The 9,102-nt window shown below is 46.0% G+C and overlaps 1 pseudogene; it reads left to right on the top strand.

The window, feature by feature from the left end:
- The first annotated feature begins 344 nt into the window (after nt 1-344).
- LOC103604755 lies at nt 345-6,978 on the top strand (annotated as a pseudogene).
- The last annotated feature ends 2,124 nt before the right edge of the window (nt 6,979-9,102 follow it).

Consider the following 9,102-nt stretch of genomic DNA (forward strand, 5'->3'; position numbering starts at 1 on the left):
ATTCAGTGATGTGTCTCCAGGGTCAGGCATATTACAAATACTCAATAAATATGTGTCAATGCCTGGACAAGGAAGTTCAGGCCAGGAAAAGAGAAGCCAAGGGTCAGGAGAGACACCATTTCTATCTAGAATGTCTGGAGAGTCTGGCTCCCATCTCAGCCCCAGCTCTGGGGAAAAAAGAGCCAGGCTCCTGGGGATGGTCAGTTCCCCTTCCTGTGCTGATGTGACAGCCCTGCCATGGGAGGACCCATCCTCCAAGTGTCCACACCCTGTGTATCTGTCTGTCCTGCCAGACATCATGGTCTCATCCATCTGCAAAGCTGGGTCCCATGGGAGGGGATGCCATGACCCCCACACTCACAGCCCTGTTCTGCCTTGGTGAGATTTGAAAAGGAGGAAAGGAGACACTAGTCTGAGAGGGACCCTGCCCCGCAGCCAGGCTCTGTTCTATCAGGACATCCCAGGGGCTCAGGAGGCTCAGGGGAAAATGAAGACCTGCTCAGGTTTCATGGGGCAAATCTCTCACAGGAAGCTCTCTTCCAGGGCTGAGTCTCAGCTACAGGAGCCAAGTGCAGGCAGTTGAGTCTGTCCCCAGGTGTTCCAGGTCCCACCCCCTCACTGTGGACAAGGGGGCTACCTCTGGGCAGCTGGGGGATGGAGAACAGCAGTTCTGAGCTGAATGACTGAAATATCCAGGAGGGCCCTGAGGCTGAGATCTGAAGGATGGAGAATACATAGGCACCTAGTCTCCGATTCCTTTCAGGGACCCTCCCCAAACCCACCGTCTGGGCTGAGCCTGGCTCTGTGATCCTCCAGGGGAAGCCTGTGACCATCTGGTGTCAGGGGACCCTGGAGGCCCAGGAGTACCATCTGATTAAAGAAGGAAGCTCGGTGTCCTGGGTCAGACAGAGACCACTGGAGCTCAGAGACCAGGCCAAGTTCTCTACCCCATCCATGACAGAGCACTATGCAGGGCGATATTGCTGTTACTATCACAGCCTTGCTGGGAGGTCAGAGAGCAGTGACCCCTGGAGCTGGTGGTGACAGGTGAGAGGACACTCAGTCGTCCCAGCCTCAGGCTCTGCCCTCAGGAAGGTGGTCTGCTCTCAGGCATGTCCCCATCTCACAGTCTAGCCCTGGGGTATAATGTGGGAGGTGTGAGGCCCATTTAACACAGCTGCCTCCTTCTCTTCTAGGAGCCTACAGCAAACCCACCCTTTCAACCCTGCCCAGCCCTGTTGTGACTTCAGGAGAGAATGTGACACTCTAGTGTGGGTCATGGCTTAGATTTAGCAGTTTTGTTCTGATTAAGGAAGGAGAACAGAAGCTCTCTTGGACCCTGGACTCACAGCAATACCATTATGGGCAGTTCGAAGCCCTTAATCAGGAGGGCTCCATGACCCCCAGCCACAGGTGGATATTCAGGTGTTGTGGCTATTACAAGAACAAACCTCAGGTGAGGTCGGATTTCATTAATATTCTGGAGCACCTGGTCTCAGGTGAGGATGACTCATCCTTGCCCCATTTATTCTTTGAGGCATCAAACATATTTCTGAAAGTTTTTCTCTCAGAAGTGCCCCAGGAGGGAGTGTGAGGTAAGAGGAGCTCAGAGCTCTTGGGCCAGAGACACAGAGTGTGAGAGACATTGAGACCTGCAGGCCCAGGATGGGAGAAGGGAGGTGTTTGGGAGGAACCTGCCCCCTGCATTCACGGCTTGTCTTTCCCTCCAGGTGTGTCCAGGAAGCCCTCCCTCCTGACCCAGCAGGGCCCTGTCGTGGCCAATGGAGAAAGCCTGACCCTCCAGTGTCGCTCTGATGTTGGCTATGACAGATTTGCTCTGTCCAGAGAGAGGGGACGTGACCTCCCCCAGCACCCTGGCTGACAGCCCCAGACTGGGCTCTCTCAAGCTGACTTCTCTCTGGGCCCTGTGAGCAGCTCCCACAGGTGCCAGTACAGGTGCTACGGTGCACACAACCTCTCCTCTGAGTGATTGGCCCCCAGTGACCCCCTGGACATCCTGATCACAGGTGAGGAGCCCAGCAAGTTCAGTCAGGGACCCAGACTCTGCACAGGCCCTGCTGGGGGAGAACCAGGTGAGGGGTGGGGGTCTCTAAAAAGGGAGACAGAGAGAGACAGGGGATGGAAAGAGACTCAGAGAAAACAGAGACAGACAGAGAGAATGGGCATCCTCAGAGAGAGACCCTTGTGATGTCTCAGCTCAGAACAAGGTTGGGGGAAGACCCTCACCCATCCTTCTCTCTAGGACACCTCCCTCTCAGTGCAGCCAGGCTCCACAGCAGCCTCAGGAGAGAATGTGACCCTGCTGTGTCAGTCATGGAGCCTAATGGACACTTTCCTTCTGGTAAAGGATGGGAGAGCCAATGCCCCTCTGCATCTTATATCCAAGTACCAAGCCCAGCAGTACCAGGCTGAATTCTCCATGAGTCCTGTGACCTCAGCCCATGGAGGGACCTACAGATGCTATGGCTCACAAAGCAACTTCTCCTACCTTTTATCACACCCCAGTGACCCTCTGGAGCTCATGGTCTCAGGTGAGAAGCCCCTGACCCTGTCTTGTCTGAGCTCAAAGGGTCAGTTCAGGGCCCTGCCCCCAGGACAGCTCTGGCTGGGATAGGAGTAAGGGGGGCTCTGAGGGAGGATCAGCCAGACTGGATTAATCTTTCAGAGAGAAGGCCAAAGGGGCCCTCCAAGTCATGCCACACTACCGTTTTCACCTGGAGCTGAAAAATGTCAGATGGGCAAAGGAAGGGTCTTGGGGAAGCCACAGGGCAGATGTAGGAGAAGACTTTGACTAGAGGTTGGAACTCCCAAGACAGCCCCAGCCCCTTACCCATTTCCTGTGCTCATTCCCAGGATGCTGTGAGGCCCCAGCCCCTACTTACCCCCTACAGAATTCATCTCAACAGCTGGTAACTGAAGCCTCTTTGCTCAATGGGTATAGACTCCCCCAGGACAGTTTTGAGTCTCTCAGAGGATCTAATTTCCCCTTAAATACTTAAGCTTGTCTTCCAGGGAGCTGAGAGTCAAGCAGAGATACAAGCAGGGCTCTCAGGGACTCTGCGACTAGGCTGGATGGGGGAGGGGATCAAGGCAGAGGGAAATGTTGGGGGCCCAGCCTGGGGGAGGATCAGCCAGGATGAACTGGGGAGCCCAGCAGCTCTGGCCCCTTACCCTGCCCCAATTCTGATTAACTAAAGACGTTAAAAATCTTTTCCTCCTACCCACACAGGCGGATCCCCAAGTGGTAAGGGAGGAAGCCTGGGGTGGCTTTGTATGTGTGAAGTGAGGTTATTGGAAGAAGGCTTGGAGATCTGTGAGGAGCCCTTGACCCTGTTCTCTCTGAGCTCAAAGCATCAGCTTTGGGTCTGGCCCCCAGGAGAGCTCTGAGACAATAACAAATGAGGGGAAGAAAGGGGGAGAGTCTGCTGGAGGTAGGTCCAGCCCATGAATAGACAGGAACTTTTCACCCTCAGGCACCCCACTCCTGGATTCTCAGCCAGGTTAATGAGTAGGAAGGATTGGCATGAGACATGGGTGACCTCAGAGGAAACATGATAGGACTGAGGGTAGAAGACAGAGGCCTCCAGCCGTTCACCTCCTGATGTTTCCATCTCAGAATCAGAACCTCTGGGTGACCCAGCCCGTCACCAGCAGGTCCTGACACCATGGGTGGTGGAAACATAGACACCCTGACCCTACAGAAACTTCTATAATCACGTCAGTCCTATTTCCAATATCCAGGGAAGGGTTCTGTTCCCCAGAGGAGAATGGAAAAGTGTGGACAATAAGGTCATGGTCCATGTGGCTTTTGGGGGCACTGGGGATGGAGCAGTTGTTACCTCTGTGGTGGTCACAGGAGAAGGAGATGTCCAAGGTCCAGGTAGGAAGGAAGGGACCAGAGTTGACAGGGTGGAGGAATTGGATCTGTCCCCTCCCCATCCCTGAGCAGGATCCTCATTATGACTCACCAGGGAGCCAGGACCGGGGGAGAAAACTAGTCAGGCGCTTAGTCTAAGAATCGGGAGTGGGAGGGACGCCTGGGAGGTGGGGCTGAGTCTTTGTTGGCTCAGCCTCTCCTTGGGAGGTTGACCTTCTGAGAAAGCCTTTTCACCTCCTGCCCTGCACTTCCCCATCTGGATAAGGGGGAGCTACCTGGAAGTGACCTCCAAAGACCCTTCATTTGTGACCTTCTGGGGCATCTGGGATGTGGCTCATCCTAGACCCGCTCTGGTCTCCAGCCCTCTCTGGGCCTGTCCTGCTTCTCCCGAAAACTGTGATTTGTAAGAATGAAAAAGTCTATAGAGACAGGGACAGGTGAAAGTGATTTCCATCCATCAGTCCCGGAGTCTCAGGATGAGAAGTCACAATATTATGGAAAAAGCAAAGATTTATAAAATCCCACTGGTTCACGATCTCTCCTCTTTCATGTATCACACAAACTTTTTCAGATTTTCTACTAAAAGCCACCACCCGCCACAGCTCTGCATGACTCTCAGGCTCCTAACCTGTTTTGGAGAATGTGTGATGAGTAGAAGGAAAAGTGTCCAGGTTAGCAGGATTTGGTGTTCAGACCTGACTAGACAGAGAAGATGCTGGGACTGATGGAGGAGGAAGAGAGGCTGGGAAAGTTAGAGGAAGGACAGACAGATGATCCTTTAGCAGCTCTTATTTGTCTTTTCCAAGAGACCCGTAGGATAGAGCTTCTCACCCACACATGTGGGGAGTCCTTGAGCCCTCTCAGACCAGGATAGAAGGCTGCTCACGCCAAGATAGGATCTGGTTGTGGGTGAGGGTGGAGCTCACACTAGACACGCTCCTTTACAGAGAAGCACACCAGGCTGAGAGTACCACTGGGCGTGGCCTGTCCTGTGCTTAGCTGGAGGCCTCTATACTCAGTGCATACCTGAGGCTAAGGAGGAACTGTGCACCTGCTCACTGGAGTAAATTAGGGGATTATTGCACAGAACGTCTTCTGTGTAATTCATTTCTAATCTGCTTTGTTGCTCTTTCTCTAAAACTTTGGAAGTAATACATACATTTAAGATATATAAATTTTTAGTTTAAAAATAAGTAGTTTTACTCCCATTTTCATTGAGATAGATTAAATTTATATATTTATTATAGAAAGTAACTGCTTGTTAACATTAAATCTTCTCATCCAACGTGTTTAAAATCAAGGTTTGTCCAACAGAAGAACAGTCAATCTATCAGATGGAGGGAACAAATCTATGCTTATTAGAGGGGGGAGGGGGAGAGATTGTATAAGGGGCATAAAGAATAAGTATGATTTGTAACAATGAATATGCTAATAAAAAATAAAATAAATAAAATTTAAGTTTGTTAATGAACTTCAGAAGTGTTTTAGTGTTTTATTTATAAAAGTGTACATTCATAGGAAATTTTAAGAATTGCTCAACTACAATAACAACGTTTAAGCAGAATCTTTGATTCTTTCATATTTTCTAAGTAATAGTTAATTATACAAAACAAAGCTGTTGTTTCAGGTACATTAATTTTATTTCTCATTAACAGTACAGATTCTCTCCCTTCCAACTGCTTTTCAGTTGATGTCTTCTGATTTACTTATAATTTATATTAACCAGAAGAAAACGGAAATTTCAATATTTTATTTCCAAATTGTATGCCAATTTTTCTAGCTTGAAATAAAAATATGTTTGTCATTACACATAGATCTATTATGTGAATATCTGAAATTACGCATATACATAAGTATCTATGGTTATATACATTATATATAAATGTATGTATGCACACCTTTCTAAGCATAGTTATATCTACAAATATTTATTCATATTCTTAATATTTTTATCACGTATGGTTTTGCATGTATGTTTTTAGTCTTCCCACCTAGATTCACACTTCAAAAAAAAGTATAAATACTGTTTTTATAAACCACTGGCACCACCACCATTTAGAAAATACATATTAGTATGTTTTCATGCATGTGTGTGTGAGTGTGTGTGTGTGTCCCATTGTAGGTATTCCTAACTATACAATAAATGAATATTACAATAAATGAAATAATAAAAGAATAAATGAATGATGAAACACCAGGTGGACTGGTTAAGGTGGAATGAGGGAGAGGCAGCTCTGGACCTTCACCCCTTTGTGTTTCTGACATTCGGGAGCCCCTGAGGAGCCACCCCTCATCCATGGATCCTGGATCCTCAGCTGTTGAATAAGTGGAAACTCTCATCTCCAGGGGAATTAGCTTCTGTGGTCCTGTGTCCCAGAATGAACAGAGAGCATACACGGGCTCAATTATTTCTGAATGGAATACCATTTTTCTCACTAATCCCGAGTTCTTGGGGCTCAGCTAAACTTTGTTTCAAAGCAAATTGGATTTAAGCTCTGAATTCATAGCACACATAGAGGCTGAAGCATCCCAGGAAGAAACCAGAGTAAACCCTGCTACAGCAGAGAAAGGTTCCTTAAGGGACTCCATAAAAGTTCTTCGTGAGAAGTGGGGTATATAAGAACACAGAATCCAAGGGAAAGTCTCAAGTGTCTTCACCTCTTCACCAACACTCTTGTTTTTAGGTTCTCAGTAGCAGCTGGTATCATCAGCTCATCACAAAACAAGTCAGACTCCAAGTGTGGTGGATAAGGAGATACTATCAGTTACGGGACTGGGCTCATAGGGTTGAGTCCTGTCAAGGGAAGGTGGGTGCCCTGGGTGGACCTTCAGGGATCCTGGGGTGATTTTGGTCTTTACTGACATCTGTGACCTCTTTGTTCACAATTCCTAGCCTTACTCAATCAGGATCACTCAATGGACAATGTCATCCGGATGAGCCTGGCTGGCTGGATCCTGGTGGTTCTAGGGATTCTGCTATTTGAGGCTCAGCACAGCCAGAGAAGCCCCCAACATGCAGCCAGGAGGTAAACATGATAGAGAACAATGAACTATTCAGAATGGTAGAGCCTTGGCAATAAATACAATGATCCCAGGAGGTTCGCTATCTGGACTATCTGCAGGTTACTTCTAAAGAGAGGAATCAATGTTTCTGTCGGGAATGTTTCTGTAGAGGTCCATAAAACTGTGATACTTTTCCCCTCTACAGTTGTTGACTTTCCTTGACTGAATCTTCTTCTTTTCTCACCCCTAGACATGAGGCTACATCATTGTAGGCTTGGGTTCACACCTCTACATGCACCTTCGTTCTCTGGTCCACTGTCATGTGATAGTTTGTTTTTTTTTTTTTTTTTTCTAATTATGACATGCTCTGATTATTTTATTGAGTCTACATCTGTTCAGTTCAGAATTATAGTCCTGGTTCAGTAACTAAATAAATGGGAGAAAATCTGATTTCAACCAAGAAATGACAAATCTAAAACAATATCTAAAACCTTGTCTGGACCTTACAAGCCCTTCATTCTTTATCAGATGCTGTCTATATAGTTGTTCCTGAAATATTATCTCTTGAAATCAACACATTGATATTTGAAGTGACACCCCAGCAGTATGCTTTTTCTGGAAAGGACTTTTTTTTTTACCTTTAACCTAAATTTTTTTTTCTTCCAAATTTTTTTTTATTTTGTCAATATACAATGTGGTTGATTATTGTGGCCCATTACCGAAACCTCCCTCCCTCCTCCATCTCCCCTCTCCTTCCCAGCAAAGTCCTTTCTGTTCACTTCTCGTAATAACTTCAAGGAACTGTAACTGTTGTGTCTTCCCTCCCCCCCATTTTTTTGTGTGTATTTATTTACTTATTTTTAGCTCCCACAAATAAGTGAGAACATGTGATATTTATCTTTCTGTGCCTGACTCGTTTCACTTAATATAATTCTCTCTATGTCCATCCATGTTGTTGCAAATGGCAGTATTTCATTCTATTTTATAGCTGAGTAGTATTCCATTGTTTAGATATACCACACTTTCCGTATCCATTCACCTGATGATGGACACTTGGGCTGGTTCCAACTCTTGGCTATTGTAAAGAGTGCTGCAATGAACATTGGGGAACAGGTATACCTTCGACTTGATGATTTCCGTTCCTTTGGATATATTCCCAGCAGTGGGATAGCTGGGTCATATGGTAGATCTATCTGCAGCTGTTTGAGGAACCTCCAAACCATTTTCCATAGGGGTTGCACCATTTTGCAGTCCCACCAACAATGTATGAGAGTTCCTTTTTCTCCGCAGCCTCGCCAGCATTTATCGTTCAGAGTCTTTTGGATTTTAGCCATCCTAACTGGGGTGAGATGGTATCTCAGTGTGGTTTTGATTTGCATTTCCCGGATGCTGAGTGATGTTGAGCATTTTTTCATATGTCTGTTCACCATTTGTATATCTTCCTTAGAGAAATGCCTACTTAGCTCTTTTGCCCATTTTTTAATTGGGTTGCTTGTTTTTTTCTTGTAAAGTTGTTTGAGTTCCTTGTATATTCTGGATATTAATCCTTTGTCAGATGTATATTTTGCAAATATTTTCTCCCACTCTGTTGGTTGTCTTTTAACTCTGTTAATTGTTTCTTTTGCTGTGCAGAAGCTTTTTAGTTTGATATAATCCCATTTGTTTATTTTTCCTTTGGTTACCTGTTCTTCTGGGGTCATATTCATGAACTCTGTGCCCAGTCCTACTTCTTGAAGTGTTTCTTCTATGTTCTATAAGAAGTTTCATTGTTTCAGGGTATATATTTAATTCTTTCATCCATTTTGAGTTAACTTTAGTGTATGGTGAAAGGTATGGGTCTAGTTTCATTTTCCTGCATATTGATACCGTTATCTCAGCACCATTTGCTAAAGAGGCAGTCTCTTCCCCAGTGTATAGGTTTGGTGCCTTTGTCAAAGATCAGATGGCTGTAGGTGTGTGGGTTGATTTCAGGATTCTCTATTCTATTCCATTGGTCAGTGTGTCTGTTTTATGCCAGTACCATACTGTTTTGGTTGTTATAGCTTTGTACTATAGTTTAAAGTCAGGTAGTGTTATGCCTCCAGCTTTTTTTTTTTTTTTTTTTTTTGCTCATCATTTTTTGGCTACACGTGGTATTTTATTATTCCATATAAATGTCTGGATAGTTCTTTCCATTTCTGAGAAAAATGTCTTTGGACTTT

Source organism: Galeopterus variegatus, unplaced genomic scaffold, assembly GCF_000696425.1.
Source record: "Galeopterus variegatus unplaced genomic scaffold, G_variegatus-3.0.2 Scaffold5374, whole genome shotgun sequence".
NCBI classification, from domain to species: Eukaryota; Metazoa; Chordata; class Mammalia; order Dermoptera; family Cynocephalidae; genus Galeopterus; species Galeopterus variegatus.